Raw genomic sequence first — 20,381 nt, 5'->3', positions numbered from 1 at the left:
CACATACACTATATTGCCGCCTGCCTTTACACGCACATATGAAATTTAATGGTGTCCCAGTCTTGGTCCGTAGGGTTCAGTATTGAGTTGGCCCACCCTTTGCGGCTAGAACAGCTTCAACTCTTCTGGGAAAGCTGTCCACAAGGTTTAGGAGGGTGTCTATGGGAAGGTTTGACCATTCTTCCAGAAATGCATTAGTGAGGTCAGGCACTGATGTCGGACAAGAAGGCCTGGCTTGCAGTCTCCACTCTAATTCACCCCAAAGGTGTTCTATGGGGTTGAAGTCAGGACTCTGTGCAGGCCAGTTAAGTTCCTCCACCCCAAACTCACTCATCCATGTCTTTATGGACCTTGCTTTGTGCACTGGTGCGCAGTCATGTTGGAACAGGAAGGGGCCATCCCCAAACTCTTCCCACAAAGTTGGGAGCATGAAATTGTCCAAAATGTCTTGGTATGCTGATGCCTTAAGAGTTCCCTTTACTGGAAGTAAGGGGCCAAACCCAACCCCTGAAAAACAACCCCCCACCATAATCCCCCCTCCACCAAACGTTACACTTGGCACAATGCAGTCATGCAAGTACCATTCTCCTGGCAACCGCCAAATCCAGATACGTCCATTGGATTGCCAGACAGAGAAGCGTGATTGGTCACTCCAGAGAACACGTCTCCACTGCTCTAGAGTCCAGTGGCAGCGTGATTTACACCACTGCATCCGGTGCTTTGCATTGCACTTGGTGATGTAAGGCTTGGATGCAGCTGCTCGGCCATGGAAACCCATTCCATGAAGCTCTCTATGCACGGTTGTTGTGCTAATCTGAAGGCCACATGAAGATTGGAGGTCTTTAGCTATTGACTCTGCAGACAGTTGGCTTAGGGCTCGTTCACACTTGACTTTATTGCTAACTCTTGCCAAACGCCCCTATAGCGTTTGGGAAGCGGTTTTAACGCTCCTCAAACACCTTATGCACAGTTTTGAAGCATATGATGGTGTTTGCCAAGCATTGAAACTGCACCACAAACACCTATAATGAAGTTAAATGGTATTAATGCTCCGCAAACGCGTCGCAACCGCACCTCAAATGCCTGCCAGCTTTTTGAGGAGCGGCACCATAGACTTGAATGGGAGGCTTCAACTCCTGACTGGACATCATGCGCCAGTTTTGCCGCAGCGCAATACTAACGCTTCAGTGTGAACAGCACTGTGTGCTGCCATGTGCAGAATTTTCATAGGCGACGCTTCCCAAACGCCTGTCTGACACCCGCTGACAAAGTTAGTGTGAACGTAGCCTTAGACTGGTCTGCATGCAAATACAACCTACCTAGGAATGCCCAATCCTCCAGATTGGCATCCAACCATGTAAGGCATTGATTTATTTGCATAACTCCTTCCAAGAGCTAACCCACTGCTTGTATCAGGGCTGAGGGTTCTGAGGGCTCTTAAGAGAACTACTAAGGCAAGGTGCTGTGCTGTATTCAGGAAGCAATGTAAAGCACCCTGCTGGCCTCTTACCCCCAGCCATGATCTGCCTGCAAAGCATAGAGAAGCACAGAAACCCAGTGAGGATGTCACTGGATCTAAAATATGCATTGTGATGGATATTTACTCCAGGGCAGTGTACGCTGTACAGACCACTACACCAGCAGCACAGGGCATCGCAATCACTATGTACAGCAGGGTCTGGAGTGGTGACAAGGATATATGGGGTTCTGTTCATCCCACTATACAGTCATATGTGGGAGATGACTCAGATTGCTGCACTACTCCATGCATATTGTACAGCCTGCTGAATCAAAGTGCAATAATATTGAGCTGCTACCTATACAACAGTTACCATAGAAATATAATATCTTGCAGAATGTTACGTCAATAGCTGGAAGTTTTCAGGTGCTTCACAGACACCAGAAAATCTGAACGGTGATAATAGGGAATACAATCAGTAACTATTTAAACTATGGGGAAAACACATTTAGTCATAGATATGTAATGGGGGGTAATATGTGTACAGAACATAAAAATTGTTTGTGTTAGATGAAGTATTGGATTTCATTGTTTAAAGGGGATTTATCATCTCTTCAATGTTATTTAAAGCAAATGTTGGCTAAATAGAAGCGGTGTGTATTCTTGCCTAAATACTTGACCTCTGAAAGGTTTTATATCCTTCATAACCAGGCCATTTTTTTCCTATTCAACACTGCACTACTTTAGCTGGTAATTGCTCGGTCATGTAACACGGTACTCAAATGAAATTTTATAATTTTTTTTACACAAATAGAGCTTTCTTTTGGTGGTATTCAAGCACCACTGGGTTTTCTATTTTTTATTATATAAATTAAAAAAGACTAAACATTTTGGGGAAAAAAACTATTTTTTCTTTGTTATTAAAAAAACCCTTAATAAATTTAGGCCAATAATATTTTGCTACATGTCTTTGGTAAAAAAAAAAAAAAATCTCAATAGGTGTCTTCGAGAGTTATAGCGTCTACAAATAATGGTTTACAGTAAATACTGGAATTTAGGCAGCTGTGATGCTATACTGATAATAGTGGTGATTAGTCACTACTGCAGACCATACATGGGTCGAATTCCAAACAAATTTTCTTTTGAAAATTGGAAATTTTGAGCATTTTTGTTGATTTTGAAATTCATCTATCCAAGTCTTCAATTTCACCTCATGTTGCTCCAGAAAATAAATATTGTGGTTTGGAATATTCTTTTCTTTCCAGGTAACAGGTCATGAGCATTTCTTCTTTGACTATATATCACATAGAATTCTCCCATCATTGATTAGAAATGTGTTAGTTTTTCAACATGCCCGATCACTCAAACTCTATGACCGCACGAAAATAGGCTATTGCAGCCTACTAATGGTGTGAAATTTGAAGAAAAATTCTTAACCACTTCAAGTCCAGACACTTTCACCCCCTTCCAGTCCAGGCCAATTTTTAGCTTTCAGCGCTATAACACTATGAGTGACAATTACTCAGTCATGCAACACTGTACCCATATGAATTTTTTATCCTTTTTTTTTTTGAGACAGCTTTCTTTTGGTGGTATTTGATCAATACTGGGTTTTTTATTTTTTGCTATATAAATGAAAAAATACCAAAAATTAAAAAAAATAATAATTTTTTGCTTAGTTTTTGTTAAAATATTTTGCAAATAGGTAATTTCTCTTCATACATTTAGGCCAAAATGTATTCTGCTACATTTTTGGGGTAAAAATAACCAAAAACATATATTTAGTTTGAATGAAAGCTATAGAGTCTACAAACTATGGGATATAGTATATATTTGAAAATTGATCAGTTGAGATCCTAAAATGCCAGACGCTAGTATGGCAGTGATCAGAATGCTGGTATGGGGTACGGTGGTGATCAGGACATGAGGTATGCAGTAGCCAGGATGTTATGGGGGTATGGGGGTAATCAGGATGCTGGTATAGGGTATGGCGATGATCAAAACGCTGATATGGAATATGGCAGTGATCAGGAGCTGGTATGGCAGTGATTGGGGTGATGGTATGGGGTGATCAGAATGCTGGTATGGGGTATGGCAGTGATCAGGATGCTGGTATGGGGTATGGCAGTGATTGGGGTGATGGTATGGGGGTGATCAGGATGCTGGTATGGCGGTGATCAGAATGCTGGTATGGGTTATGGCAGTGATTGGGGTGATGGTATGGGGTATGGCGGTGATCAGAATGCTGGTATGGGGTATGGCGGTGATCAGAATGCTGGTATGGGGTATGGCGGTGATCAGGATGCTGGTATGGGGTTTGGCGGTAATCAGAATGCTGGTATGGGGGTGATCAGGATGCTGGTATGGGGTATGGCGGTGATCAGAATGCTGGTATGGGTTATGGCAGTGATTGGGGTGATGGTATGGGGGTGATCAGGATGCTGGTATGGGGTATGGCAGTGATCGGGTTGATAGTATGGCGGTAATCAGAATGCTGGTATGGGGTATGGTGGTGATCAGGATGCTGGTATGGGGGTGATCAGGATGCTGGTATGGCAGTGATCGGAGTGATGGTATGGGGTATGGAGGTGATCAGGATGCTGGTATGGGGTATGGCAGTGATCGGAGTGATGGTATGGGGTATGGAGGTGATCAGGATGCTGGTATGGGGTATGGCAGTGATCGGGGTGATGGTTTGGTGGTGATCAGAATGCTGGTATGGGGGTGATCAGGATGCTGGTATGGGGTATGGCGGTGATCAAGATGCTGGTATGGGATATGGCGGTGTTCAGGACACTGGCATGGCATATGGGGTGACCAGGATAACGGTATGGGGCATGGCGGTTATTTGTTGACCAGGATGCTGATATGGCATATGGCGGTGATCAGGGTGTTGTTTTGGGGTATGGCGGTGATCAGAACACTGGTTTGGCGGTGATTAGGACATTGGTATGGTGTATGGGGGTGTTTTGTATGCACTGGGACAGGTGACAGGGTTGGCTGCATTGTTTATTATTATAGTGGGGCGGTGATGAAGGACACAGGGGCACTGGAGTGGCTGGCACTGCAGTGTGTGAATGTACAAGCAGCCTGACAGGTTGCTGTACACTCACACACTGCAGGATCGCTTCTCTTTGCTCTCACACTGAGAGCAGAGAGAAGTGATCTTTACTTTCAGTTTCTAGTGTTTATTATGTGAGTGCTGTGATTGGTCACAACAGTCACATGGTATACCACTACGTAATCGCTCGAATACAGCGGTAATGTGATCTGCTGTGTCTGGGAGACACATCGATCACCAGGTTCTGTGAGCTGCACAGGAGCCATCGATGCGGGCTGATGTAGAAGAACGCATCAACACTGCTTCCCGTCCGCAGTCTATGTACAATAGGTGGATGGGAAGAGGTTAATTACGATTTTCTAAAGAAAATTAATTCGGAATTTGACCCATGTATGGTGGCTTTATAGTAGGCAATCTGGCACTGGCTGGGAGGTACACTAATTGACACGGACATCAATAGTGACACTAATACAGTGACCAATTCTAATACTGTACTAATGACACTGGCTGGGAAGGGGTTAACTGTGTGCCTAACATGTAACATGCTGCTTTTACTTTACTATCTGGCTGTTTTTAATCCCTGCTTTTCAGAGAGAAGAAACAGCCAGATTGCTGTTTACAGTACACAGAGTTCTGTGTTTTTGTAAACACCGAACTATGTGTGTGATTGGACACAGCCAATCAGCTGATTTCATTGCCTGAAATCAGCTACCAAACTTGTGCTGTGTCCAATCACAGCACACGTTGGCAGGGGGCGCGCGCATGCTTGCCCCAAACCCAGAAGAAGGCTGATGACATACATGTACAGTATGTGATTGTGCCTGTACCTGCCGGCCGCTTGCAGTATATTTATTGTGAGTGGTTAGCAGCTGGTTAAATATTGGTGTGATTTGTGTATTTCTTCCAGATCTGTGCAATAACCCAGTGTGAATTTATTTATTTTTTTTATCTGTGCAGGAGCTTCCTCTAGTAAAGACCAATCACTGCTGCTCTCTCTCCATATGCAGGGTGACTGGTCTCTTCTCCGCCCCCTGTAGCTATTTGCAGGAAGTCTATAGTGGATGGGCCTGCTGGGCCCCTCCCACAGGTCTGGCCATCAGAGTGTTGATGTTACTACTACTTTTACAAGGCAATATCTGAATCTATAAAGGCAATTGGTGCACACACAGTCTATCTATACCTTTTGTGGCCATTGAATAGTATATACAGAGCCTTCCAGAAAGTATTCACAGCGCTTAACTTTTGCCACATTTTGTTATGTTACAGCCTTATTCCATAATGGATGAAATTAATTTTTTTCCTCAACATTCTACAAACAATACCCCATAATGGCAATGTGAAAGAAGTTCGTTTTGACATCATTGCAATTTATTAAAAAAAAACAAAAAAAAAACACATGTACATAAGTATTCACAGCCTTTGCTGAATACTTTGTTGAAGCTCTTTTAGCACCAATTACAGCCTCAAGTCATTTTGAGTATGATGCTACAAACTTTATTTAGGCTCACCTATTTTTGGGCAATTTCTCCCATTCTTCTTTGCAGTACCTCTCAAGCTCCATCAGGTTGGATGGGGAGCGTCGGTGCACAGCCATTTTCAGATCTTTCCAGAGATGTTCAATCGGGTTCAAGTCTGGGCTCTGGCTGGGCCACTCCAGGACATTCACAGAGTTGGCCCATAGCCACTCCTTTGTTATGTGGGCCGTGTGCTTAGGGTCGTTGTCCTGTTGAAAGATGAACCGTCACCCCAGTCTAAGGTCCAGAGCGCTCTGGAACAGGTTTTCTTCAAGGATGTCTCTGTACATTGCTGCATTCATCTTTCCTTCAATCCTGACTAGTCTCCCAGTTCCTGCCGCTGAAAAACATCCCCACAGCATGATGCTGCCACCACCATGAGATTTGTTTCTCATGGTCTAAGAGTCCCTCAGGTGCCTTTTGGCAGAGTAGAGGCAGGCTTCCATTAGCCTTTTACTGAGGAGTGGCGTCCCTTTGGCCACTCTACCATACAGGCCTGATTGGTGGAGTGCTGCAGAGATGGTTTTCTTCTGGAAGGTTCTCCTCTCTCCACAGAGAAACGTTGGAGCTCTTTCAGAGTGACAATCGGGTGTTTGGTTACCTCCCTGGCTAAGGCCCTTCTCCCTCGATCACTCATTTTGACCAGGTGGCCCACTCTAGGAAGATTCCTGGTGCTTCCAAACTTCTTCCATTTACGGATGATGGAGGCCACTGTGCTCATTGGGACCTTCAATGCTGCAGAAAGTTTTCTGTACCCTTCCCCAGATCTATGCCTTGATAGAATCCTGTCTCAGAGGTCTACAGACAATTCCTTGGACTTCATGGCTTGGTTTGAGCTCTGACATGCACTGTTAACTGTGGGACCTTATATAGACAGGTTTATGCCTTTCCTAATCATGTCCAATCAACTGAATTTCCCACAGGTGGACTCCAATCAAGTTGTGGAAACATCTCAAGGATGATCAGTGGGAACAGGATGCACCAGAGCTCAATTTTGAGTGTCATGGCAAAGGCTGTAAATACTTATGTACATGTGGTGTTCTTCGTTTTTTACTTTTAATAAATTGCAAAGATTTTAAAACGAACTTCTTTCATGTTGTCATTATGAGGTATTGTTTGTAGAATGTTGAGAAAAAAATTAATCCATTTTGGAATAAGGCTGTAACATAACAAAATGTGGCAAAAGTTAAACGTTGTGAATACTTTCTGGATGCACTGTTTTTACCTGAATATTTCTGAGCCTGTAGTTCAGCTTTAAGCACATAAGAGGTGAAAGTCTGTGTAAAGACAAAACTTTTTATTTTAGATTTGAATAGAATGTGGAAAAGTTAAATCCTTTATCCTTTTAAGTTGTTATTACTGTCTGTGTCTCTGCTGAGAATCTTCTAACGGGGACAAATGTTCCAGTGGCAACTGTCTAAGGTGGGATTCCCTTTAATTTGGGGAGATTTGATGCATCTTCATTTTAGAAATTTCCCAAGCAGGACCCAGATAACAAAAAAATAACCTGAGGAGTTTGAACTCTTCCCTACTCCATCCATAACTAAAAAAAGTTTTGGATATATGCACATTTTAATGTTTAAACAAAACTTGTTTCTATGTATAATATGCAATATATATGGCAAGTGCATACCACAGAGCGGTTGCAACATTTCCATATTACATAGTCAGGCTCAGCTTCCTCCTGTTCAGTGCTACATAGCTGTTCTGCTATACCAGCGGTGGTGAACCTATGGTACACGTGTCACAGCGGGCACGCAGAGCCCTCCCTGGCAGCAGGCTAGCCAAGTCGCCCAGCAGCCAAGTATCAGATAAAGGCGCACATAGGGGCCAATGCGCATGCTCGAAAAGAAGTAGTGGCGCCGGGTGATGACATCACAATCTGCGACTCATTAGCCACAACTCGTCCGGTCAGTGCATTTCCAAGAAAATTATATATTTACTTGGACTGGGATCACTGGACTGTGATTTTAGCAGAAGCCTCCACAGGCCCACAAGGTAGGAAATGCATTCAGAGCAGGCCAAAAGCTGGTGGTCAGTGGAACTTTGCTCCCTCTGTGCTGGTGGTCAGTGAAACTTTGCTCCCTCTGTGCTGGTGGTCAGTGGAACTTTGCTCCCTCTGTGCTGGTGGTCAGTGGAACTTTGCTCCCTCTGTGCTGGTGGTCAGTGGAACTTTGCTCCCTCTGTGCTGGTGGTCAGTGGAACTTTGCTCCCTCTGTGCTGGTGGTCAGTGGAACTTTGCTCCCTCTGTGCTGGTGGTCAGTGGAACTTTGCTCCCTCTGTGCTGGTGGTCAGTGGAACTTTGCCCCGTCTGTGCTGGTGGTCAGTGGAACTTTGCCCCGTCTGTGCTAATGGTCAGTGGAACTTTGCCCCATCTGTGCTGGTGGTCAGTGGAACTTTGCCCCCTTGTGCTGGTGGTCAGTGGAACTTAGCCCCCTTGTGCTGGTAGTCAGTGGAACTTTGCCCCCTTGTGCTGGTAGTCAGTGGAACTTTGCCCAATTGTGCTGGTAGTCAGTGGAACTTTGCCCAATTGTGCTGGTGGTCAGTGGAACTTTGCCCCTCTGTGCTGGTGGTCAGTGGAACTTTGCCTCCTTGTGGTCAGTGGAATGTTGCCTCTCTGTGCTGGTGGTCAGTGGAACTTTGCCCCCTTGTGCTAGTGGTCAGTGGAACGTTGCCTCTCTGTGCTGGTGGTCAGTGCAACTTTGCCCCCTTGTGCTGGTGGTCGGTGGAACTTTGCCCCCCTGTGCTGGTGGTCGGTGGAACTTTGCCCCCTGTGCTGGTGGTCGGTGGAACTTTGCCCCCTGTGCTGGTGGTCGGTGGAACTTTGCCCCCTGTGCTGGTGGTCGGTGGAACTTTGCCCCCTTGTGCTGGTGGTCAGTGGAACTTTGCCCCCTTGTGCTGATGATCAGTGGAACTTTGCCCCTCTGTGCTGATGATCAGTGGAACTTTGCCCCTCTGTGCTGATGGTCAGTGTAACTTTGCCCCTCTGTGCTGGTGGTCAGTGGAACCTTGCCCCTCCCCCCGTGCTGGCCCTCTGTGGAACTGTGCCCCCCCGTGCTGGCGGTCAGTGGGACTTCCCGCCCCCCCCATGCTGGTGGTCAGTGGAACTTCCTCCCCCCCCCCCCAGTGCAGGTGGTCAGTGGAACTCCCCCCCCCCCCCCAGTGCAGGTGGTCAGTGGAACTTTGCCCCTCTGTGCTGGTGGTCAGTGGAACATTGCCCCTCTGTGCTGGTGGTCAGTGGAACTTTGTCACCTTGTGCTGGTGGTCAGTGGAGCATTGTGGAACACAGCTCTGCTTTTGTGTTTTTCTTTTAAGACAAAACATGTTAATGTATGAGTAGTTTTTTTCTAAACTAAAACCTCAGCATTCAGGTTTAATTGCTGTGTTGTCACTTTGCGATAAATAACTGGGTTTTGGGTTGTAGTTTGTGCACTCAGTCTCTAAAAGGTTTGCCATCACTGTGCTATACTGTCCCTTTTCACTATGCAAGTCTATGAAAACCATGCACCACTTGTGTGGCAGATCAACACAATTTTAACTCAAAAGATGGTATGCTGTCCTACTAACGGTTAACTAACTGCTAACTATCAAAACTGACAGAAGCAGTGTTCTGTTTCATTTCAAAACTGAATTTACTTCTGTGAATAGTTGTGTGAAACTTCAATACAATCACATAACCAGAAGTTACAATGTGCTTGTAAACATGTCTCTCATAAATGCTTTCAATTAACACATTTCTTACAAACGGCTACCTACAAATCACATTAAAATGTGATCTAGCTATGTATGTGACTTTAACAAACACAATGAAAGAACTTACAGGCATATGAGTATCAAAGGCAGAATGGAGGAGACCTTCACTGATGTTCTTCAGAAAGCTAGAAAGGCTGCAGTCGTTTATGGGATATCTTTATTCTTAACAAGCATGAGACACTTCTTGTTCTTGTTGAAGGGCATTATAAAAACAGGTGCGGTTGCAGTGAACACCCAATAAATTACTCCCTATGCAACACAATGATGATATACAGAACAGACGGGCTCCTTAATTATTTACAATTCTTTTCTTGTATAGTGTGCCTATAAGAGCAGTCAGAGGCCAAAGTATTCCCTGTGGTCTCTCTGTAGCTAATTGTTTCCTGTTACTGACTTATCCTGATTTGGTCTGCACCATGTCTTTGTGTGGAGGCGGCTATCTTGGTAGAGACAGGACTTTGCTACCTCTTATCAAAACTGCCCCCCCCCCCCCATCATCTGATGACTGGTGGGGTAATGATTAATGAGCACCAGGAGAGGTAAAGGAAGCACAGATCCATAGAATGGATGAAGTAGAAGAAGGGGGATTCTTACACTGCAGGTCCTCAAGTACAGCTTTCTTTACATCAAGGAGAACAGTGAACTGGCCTAAAGGGGCATCACTAAATCTCATGACAGCAGTGCCTTAGATGATCTCACACTGTACATATACAGCTAATACGTCCAAGGAACAAGAAGGTTACTGCTTTATTTCAGGGGGAGCTCTATACAAAAGGTGCATTTTTTTTAAGATTCTACGTTAGCAAAAGAAAAAACCTTTCTATATTGTTTGTGTAGCACCCTCCTAGGTAGGTACTAGGGTTAAATAGAGAGAATTAGGTTTGGTTTTGATAGATAAATTTAGTTATCACTCTGTAGGCAGAGTGGCTGGAAATGTTTGTTAAGAAAAAGCAAAGTTCGATCACTGTACTTAGAAAGCTGTGATCAATTGTTCAGGTCTGCTCTGTGTGCACAAATAGACCAGCTGCGATTTCTCCTGCGCTCTAGGGCCCAGACCGGTGGCAAATAGATGGAACCAACACCAGAGCAAGCGACTACCAGTATATTTCAAGGTTGTGCAGCTCCAAAACAGGGCTGGGGAAGCCCGATCAATACTGCAAAGTGAAACAAAAAACAAGAAGCGCACCAACCTTGTGCATTACCTCAGTAACAGAATTTATTAATAAAAAGGCATAGCCTTTGAAACACGTCAGCTATACTGTGTGTCTACCCCCATGATGGGATTCGCGCTGGCTTCTTATCTTTGAAGTCCCTTTGTGGACTACATGCCTGATTTTATTCGCTGTTTGTGAGTACCTATCTTCTATTAATAAATTCTGTTACTGAGGTAATGCGCAAGGTTGGTGCGCTTCTTGTTTTTTGTTTCACTTTGCTGTGTGCACAAATGCTGCAAGTCTGCCTAACTTCCTATGTAGATGGCAGCCTGATTATAGATACTGGCTGAGCCAATCCCAGAGAGAGGGGCTCTAAGGCATGCTGGGTAACTGTATATATTCAGTGAGCACATGGGGATCTAGGTCTTTCCTGTCCACGACTAATACAGCCTGGGAGAGGGCAACCTGAGGGCCAGAATGCTGAGACTCAGGTTCTGCTGAAGCTGACTGGGGGACCGTCTCCTGAAGATCTGGTCTGGTATTGTGGAGAAAGGCAACCAGCTGCTCCTGGAGATCAGATATCCCCAGGGGCGGACTGACCATTTGGAAACTCAGGCACTGCTCGAGGGCCCGGAGTCAGTAGGGGGCCCCCATGAGATGCCCCTGGTACCTTTTTTATAGGCTTTTTTGAGTTTGGGCAAGGACACAGGGGCCCCATGATCCCCTAGTGCCCGGGGGCCCCATGAGTTGTCAGTCCGCCCCTGGATATCCCTAAAGGATCTTAGAGACTTTGTACCGTTCAACCCCTCTGATGCTAGGAAGTCAGCTGCAGGTCTAGCAAAGGGAATACTGGCTGGTGTCCTGAAGAGCCTTGTCTATCTGGCCTACTTTTACAAGGACACTGCTCTGGGGCCCCTAAAGAAGTTGCTACAACTACTACTACCACAGGTACTACTACTTACTGCCACTGCCTTAAAGTGATACTAAAGCTACAAGCACTTTTTTACATTAATGCATTCCTTGCAATGAGGTAAAAAAACATTTTCTATTTCTCTGCCCCCCCCCCCCCTCCATTTGTGAAGGGGAAGAGACTTGGGGAAAAGATCCAGCACTGTGCATGGCTGCATCTCTTCTCCCCTCTCTTCCTCTTCACACAGGACTTGAGCAGCAGCGGGAGCCATTGGCTCCTTCTGCTGTCAATCAAATGCAGTATGGAGGAAGTAGGGGTGGGTTTAAGTCCCACCATGTAATTCTATGGAGGGTGGCCCCATAGACCCACAGTTCTGGACCGTGCAGAAACTGTGTGCCTCCATAGCAAGCGGCTTGCAATCGAGGACACATGAAGAAGAACAGGTGCCAAGATCGCCAGCAGAATACGCGAGAAGTGGAGGATCAGGGCCGCTCTGTGTAATACCACTGCACAGAGCAGGTAATTATAACATGTTTGTTATTATAATTAAAAAATGTTTTTGACTTTACTAACACTTTAAAGCTGATGTCCGCTGTTAGATTCAAGCAAAGACTCCAACATCGCTTATCCTGAAGATTACATAAAGTTTATCCTGAAGATTAGATAAAGTCCTCAATGTACATAGTTCCTATTTTGGAGTATCCCACTCATCTCCCTCATCCCTGTCCAAGGTCTCCAAAAATAAAACCAACAAAAACAACAGCCCCAGACTTTCTATGTGCCTGGCTGCGGGGCAAAGTAACTGAGGAGGACCCGGACAGTATTCCTGCGGCTCCTGCGGGAGTAGTGCAACATCTGTATACGATAGAAAACATTGACTTTTGAGCATATGTCCAGTATAGGGTTCGGTGCCTGTGTGCAAGATCGGAAATGATATGTTTTCCATGTAATAATAACTCTTATGTCCGCCCCCTACCAACCTCTGAGCAACATCCCTTGGCTGCTTCCCCTATCCACCTCCCACTACTGCCCCTCTTAGAGAATACAGAGCCAGGTATCATTTTGTGGTGCTATGTAATCTGTTTGGGATTTGTTAATGACAAGAAAAGCAGTAAATTAGATCCCCTGCAGCCAGCAGCAATAGATCCCCCCCCAGCAACAATAGCTCTCCCAGCAGAAGGCATCAATAGATCCTATAACATAAGCCCCCACAAGCAACCACAGACCTCCCAAGCAACAATACCCCCCACAGTTACAATAGCTCCCCCAGCAACCAGCATCAATAGACCCTTCAGCACCCCTTGCCATTACATACTGTGCATTCAGCACTGGAGGTGCTGGAACTGCTCCCTCACATTCCGGCTGAAAAAAAGCCCTCCAATTACTTGTTTGTTCCCAATAAAGCACAAAAGGCAATGAAAAAATAAATAAAATAAAAAGATGTTTTAAAATAAAAAGATTTTCCCTGCCACTTCTAAGACTGAGAACTGAGCAATCAAACACGACTGATCGCACAGTTCTCAGCCTTCACTGAGCATAAAGCCGGTGATCGGCACTCTGCTCTCCATCCCCAGAGCTCACTTGAGTGCTGGGCTGTGAAGGGGCCGGGAGCAACTGTCTCCGGCTCTCAGTAGCTCTTGAGCTGAGTCAGCTGCCAGTCCAGGCATCTGGGTGGATCCAGACTTTAAAGTCGGGATCTTTCCCCAGCCTGGACCTGCTCAGTGACATCAGCCGACAGCAATCTGCAGCCGGCTGAAAACGGGTCATAGAAGTGCAGAACTAGCTGCCTCCTGTGATTCACAGGAGAAGTAGAGCCAAATCAATTTTGGCTCTACTTCTCCTTTAATTCTTATCATACTCATATATATATATATGTATGTACTGTATATTTTAAAAATTATCTTTTGGCTAGAATGCAGCTTTCCCTTAAGCCCTTCCTCCCCCTTATGAAATCACTGAATATTTGAACAGCAAATGCCTTTTTGTTCTATTTTTATTCGTGGCAACCCACTTTGTGACTTTTCACTTAGGCGAGGGAGACGTATGCATTGGCAGTCCACAGCCTCCTCTGATATCCATGTCATACATCTAGAAAGGCTGTGTCACCCTAAGAGCCAAGCATTGCAATATTCTACTCTGCAACCTATAGCAAAAAATTAAATGGTGCCATCTGTGCGTGCATAAGGTCTGCCATTGCGTCATCACAGGAAGAGAAGGGCGGCTCATGATAAATGAGTGCGGCACAGGAGAGACACTTCTGGAGAACTTCTGCCGCAAGGACAATGCTGAATTTCATGGCCTCATAAGTATGTATTTATTGATAGCATTGCAGGGCTGGATCTAGCCTACCTGATCTGGGGGTGCAGTGAAAAATCAATTAGGGGGCATAATATGTAAAGCGCTGCGTAAACTGATGGCGCTATATAAGTACCCGAAATAAAAAATAAATAAATAATCAACAGTGTGACAGAGCTGCAGGGAATCAGGATTCTCTGATCACTTGGCACGCTTCTGTACCACTGAACACAGACAACCCAGAAGTAACCTCTGACAGGTAGTGCAAAGGTGGTTCAGAAGTGAACAGAGAATACTAGAATCCTTCAGGCTGTCATTAGATGAAGATGATTAAACAGAACCTGTGTCCCTATCAGAGTCCTTCCTTACGTCAGGAATCCTCATCAGAGTTCCCCCCTACATCAGGGTTTCTATAAGGGTTCCCTTTTATTTCAGTTGTCCCATCATAGTGCCCCTTTACCTCAACTGTCCTCATCAGAGTGCCCCCTACATCTATTTCCCCCTTCAGAGTGCCCGCTTACATCAACTGTCACCATCAGCGTGCCCCCTTGCATCAACTGTCACCATCAGAGTGCCCCCTTACATCAACTGTCTCCATCAGAGTGCCCCCTTACATCAACTGTCTCCATCAGAGTGCCCCCTTACATCAACTGTCTCCATCAGAGTGCCCCCTTACATCAACTGTCTCCATCAGAGTGCCCCCTTACATCGACTGTCACCATCAGAGTGCCCCCTTACATCGACTGTCACCATCAGAGTGCCCCCTTACATCAACTGTCTCCATCAGAGTGCCCCCTTACATCAAATTTCTCCATCAGCCCTTGACGTTTTTACAGCGGCTGTTTTTGGATGTTGACATTCTTTTCTACAGCTAATAAACCCCCCAGCATGTTATCCTATGTGTCTGTGCACACATAGACTGTAATCAACGTTTTTTGGCTGGAGAAAAAAAACCCTGGACTAGTGGATTTCTAGAGGAGTTTTTTAGCTGTAAAAACAATCCAACGCAGCAAAACACAGTAAAACGCAGCAAACCGGCATTTTTGGACATTTTTTGACCAAAAAAAGCTAAAAAAACATGAACACGTGAAAACGCAGTCGAACACGGCTAAACGCTAAAGCAAAAACACTAAAAAAAGCTGAAAAATTTATGTTTTTTAACGTGTGTTTACACAGCTAACGTTATAAGCGTTATCAAAATGTCAAGTGTGCATGAGGGCTCAGAGTGCCCCCTTACATCAAATGTCTCCATCAGAGTGTCCTCTTACATCAAATGTCTCCATCAGAGTGCCCCCTTACATCAAATGTCTCCATCAGAGTGTCCTCTTACATCAAATGTCTCCATCAGAGTGCCCCCTTACATCAAATGTCTCCATCAGAGTGCCCCCTTACATCAAATGTCTCCATCAGAGTGCCCCCTTACATCAAATGTCTCCATCAGAGTGCCCCCTTACATCAAATGTCTCCATCAGAGTGCCCCCTTACATCAACTGTCTCCATCAGAGTGCCCCCTTACATCAAATGTCTCCATCAGAGTGCCCCCTTACATCAACTGTCTCCATCAGAGTGCCCCCTTACATCAAATGTCTCCATCAGAGTGCCCCCTTACATCAAATGTCTCCATCAGAGTGCCCCCTTACATCAACTGTCTCCATCAGAGTGCCCCCTTACATCAAATGTCTCCATCAGAGTGCCCCCTTACATCAACTGTCTCCATCAGAGTGCCCCCTTACATCAAATGTCTCCATCAGAGTGCCCCCTTACATCAAATGTCTCCATCAGAGTGCCCCCTTACATCAACTGTCTCCATCAGAGTGCCCCCTTACATCAAATGTCTCCATCAGAGTGCCCCCTTACATCAAATGTCTCCATCAGAGTGTCCTCTTACATCAAATGTCTCCATCAGAGTGCCCCCTTACATCAAATGTCTCCATCAGAGTGTCCTCTTACATCAAATGTCTCCATCAGAGTGCCCCCTTACATCAAATGTCTCCATCAGTGTGCCCCCTTACATCAAATGTCTCCATCAGAGTGCCCCCTTACATCAAATGTCTCCATCAGAGTGCCCCCTTACATCAACTGTCTCCATCAGAGTGTCCTCTTACATCAAATGTCTCCATCAGAGTGCCCCCTTACATCAAATGTCTCCATCAGAGTGCCCCCTGCGCGCTCCCAGCACACATGTCCGGTACTCACAGAAAGGTCCCGATCCCCTTTCGATCGGGACCTTTCCCAATCATGTGACCGCCGTGACAGCAGTCACAGGACCCTAGACCCCGCCCCCCGGCTTCTGAAACTCTTAAAGGGTCGGGAGGCGCCAGAGTGAAGGGGTTAACCACTCGCTGACTATAGTCCAATGACGGCCACAGCGTGGTTGGCTGGTTCTGGGAAGGTATCTATTGACGTCCTATCAGAACCCCATGCATCCCCGTGGTGTGTATTGGATGCACTCTGTGATCGCTTCGGACATAGTTGATCACAGAGAGAGGTAAAGAACCAATTACAGCGGCCCTTTACCATGTGATCAGCTGTGTCCAATCACAGCTGATCACAGTGTAAATAGACTTGCTGCTGTGAGAGGAGAGGAGAAGAGAGCCTGTAACCGGCAATTCTCACAGGGACATCTACACTGATAATCAGGGCACTGACCATCAGTGCAGCCCCATAAGTGACAATCAGTGCCCATTAGTGCCACCTATCAGTGCCTCCTTATCAATTCCGCTTATCAGTGAAGGAGACAAATCACTTATCTGCAAAATTTTATTACAGAAACTAAGAAAAACATTTTCTTTTCAAAATGTCCGATCTTTATCGTTTATTTAGCAAAAAATAAAAAGCCCAGTGTTCCCCAAATACCACTAAAAGTAATCTCTATCTGTCTCATAAAATGGTAAAAATTGTAAATGGGTACAGTGTTGCATGACCGCGCATTTGTCATTCAAATTGTGCCAGCACTGAAAGCTAAAAATTGGCCTGGGCAGGAAGGGGGTGAAAGTGCCCGGCATTGAAGTGGTTAATATCATCTGATTATGTGTCCATGCACACACAGGCGTTTAGAGGCAGATAAAAACCCATCAGCTTTTGAGAATAAAAAAAAACGCTGAAAAGCACCCAAACATGCATAAGCGCATAGTAATGCTAGGCGCACTTAAGTGCATTCCTGAGTTCCTGCGTTAATGCATTCTAATTGCCAGAATACTGACAAATAGAATGCATTAACGCCAGATCAGGGAACACGCATAAACACGTGAACACACATGCAAAAACGCAACGTGTTTTTTCTGATGGTAAACTCCCATAGAAGAAAAAATGTCAATTTAAATACAGAGTGCATGAAGTCTTACTGCGCATTTCTGCATGCATGCTTTCAGTGTGTTTCTTTTTAATAATTTTTTTCAATGTATTTTCTTTATTAATGCGTTCCAGTGTGGAAAAATGCAGCATGCTGTACTTTTTTTTAATTACACACAAAAGCACTGCAATGGTGTAAACTAGACCCATTGGAATACCTTCATTTATTTTGCATAGTCATTTGTACTGTACTGCGTTCATTCTGCATTTAAAAATGCACCTGACTGCATCTGGTGTAAACGAGCCCTTACTGACACATGCCGAACTGTGCTCAGTCTTTAAGGTTTTACCTCTGTCATGAAGGGGTTAATGTCATTTGTGTACTTTACCTTCAGTACCACTTTAACCACTAGGCGTGCCCACAGCCAGGATCAGCGACATACTGGTACGTGGCCTGGCACAGGTGCGCTCTCTGGGGTGTGCAGCGGCACGTTCCTGTGGCCACTGTGTCCAAAGGACACAGCGAATCACAGTATTCAGTACCCAGCCGCTCAGCATCCGGGGTGGGGTATCATGTGATCACGATGACCAATCATAGCGATCACATGATATCATGTAAGCAAACTGTTCTGAATGGCTTTCATTCCTGAACCGCTTGCTTACAGTTGTGATGCTGTGATTGGCCCACAGCTATCACATTGTACCTGGCACCCCATACCATATAATTAACTGTAGCCCAGGGGCGGACTGACCATTCAAGCACTCGGGCACTGCGCGAGGGCCTGGGGTCAGTAGGGGGCCCCATGAAATGCCCCTGATACCTTTTATAGGCTTTTTTGAGTGTGGGCAAGGACACAGGGGCCCCATGATCCCCTAATGCCCGGGGGCCCCATGAGTTGTCAGTCCGCCCCTGCTGTAGCCAATCACAGCATGTCAGCAGTAAGCAAGCTGTTCATAAATGAAAGCCATTGATGAAAGTTAAAACAATTGCTTATAACAGTGATCATCACTGGTATAAGCAATAACAGGTTAAAAAAATAACTCTCTATGGTGACACTGAACTAATCTGATGACGTTGTGAAAAAAAATATTAAAAAAACTGAAAAAAATGTAAAAAAAAGAAAAAAAAAAAAGAAAAATGTTTTAAAGACTGAATTAAAAAAAAAATATATATATATTTTTTTTTTAACGTACTGTCACCAGTCAATCTCCCTGATCACCGGTACACCAGTCATGTGATGATGCTGTACTGCACTGGTGACAGTATGTAAAAAAAAACTAATAAAAGTTTCTTCATTTTCCAAACAGAAATGAGATCGGCTGTCAGTACATCAGAATTGATCAATTTTCAGATATATACCATAGTTTGTAAACAAAAATGTAAATGAATACATTTTGGCCTAAATTTATGAAGAAGGATTATTTATTTGCAAATGTTTTAACAGAAACTTAGAAAAATGAGGTTTTTTTATCCCCAAATTTTTGGTATTTTTTTGTTTATATAACAAAAAATAAAAATCGCAGCCCTTACGAACACATGGCAACATTGAAAAACTGTGTTCAGGCATTAAAGTATAACTAAGGCTAGGTCACAATTATGCTGATTGCGGTTGATGCATTTTCCCGGTGAGTTTTGCATTTTTTCACATGCATTTTTGACACATTTTTAATGCTTTTTTTTGTTTGTTTTTTGGGATGTTTAATATTGCTAGAGGGAGGTGTCTGTTGTCCTGTAGGAATCGCACCAGAAATGCATGCACATGCATTTTGCATGCATTTTTATGTGGTTCCATTGAAGACTATTATGCACAAAACGCAATCTGCTGCAGGAAAAAAAAAATTCCCTGACCCTGAGCCTAAAATCTGCACCTGCTAAAAATGCATAGATGTGAACTAGATCCATAGGAAATCATGTTAAATGTGCTGTAGTGGGTTTCTGCAAACTGAAAATGCACTGAAATCTGTGAACCTAGGGTCAAGGAAAAACTTTTTTTTGTTGTTTTGTAGTAGAGTGGAGAGGGATTAGAACTCCCGCCAGTTTTTTTTTCTTGCTGTTTGTGTCTCTGTTAGGCTAGGTTCACAGCTATGCAGTTTGTGTTTGATCTGTTTCTGCAGTGCTTTTTGCACATGTGTTTTTGATGCGTTTTGCAGGGTTTTTTTCCAACTTGTTCCTGGGCAGATTAAAACGCAAAATGCATCAAAAACGCGTCAAAAATGCACTACATGCGTTTCTGCAGTGTCTCTATAGACCCGAAAACACAACGTTTTGTGATTAAAAAGGTCCCTGACCCTTTCAAAAAAACGCACCGGGTGAAAACACACAGATGTGAACATGTCCCATAGGAAATCATGATAAATGGGCTGCTATGCGTTTCTGCAAAATGCAACAGAAAACACATAGGTGTGAGCCTAGACCAGCGGTTCTCAACCTGGGGGTCGCGACCCCTTTGGGGGTCGAACGACCATTTCCCAGGGGTTGCCTAAGACCATCGGAAAACACATATTTCCGATGGTCTTAGGAACCGAGACACCGCTGCTGTCTCCGGCGATGTGTGGGCGGGATGATAACGCTGCTCCTGTCACCTGGCCACACCTCCGGGATCGCTCAACAGCTCCGCCTCCTCGCCGCTGATTGGCCACCGGAACTGTAGCTCAGGAGAGGCACACAGGCGGCCAATCACCGGCGAGGAGGTGGAGCTTGGAGAGGAGGAGCCGAGCGGCAGCGCGCGTACATCAAAGAAGACCGAGGGAGCTGCCGGAGCGAGTGAAGAGGAGAGCGGCCAGAGAAGGAAGACAGCTGACAGGTAAGTGAGAGAGCGAGCCCAGGCTGGAGCAGGGGTCAGCAAAGTAAGTATCATTGGTGTCAGTGGGAGGAATAGTGCCCCATCATTTGTGTCACTAATACCAACGATGGGGCACTATTCCTCCCCCCACTGACACCAAC

Source organism: Staurois parvus, unplaced genomic scaffold, assembly GCF_062004578.1.
Source record: "Staurois parvus isolate SC_StPar_1 unplaced genomic scaffold, SC_StPar_1.0 ptg000051l, whole genome shotgun sequence".
Classification (NCBI taxonomy): domain Eukaryota; kingdom Metazoa; phylum Chordata; class Amphibia; order Anura; family Ranidae; genus Staurois; species Staurois parvus.
This window is presented reverse-complemented; position numbering follows the sequence as displayed.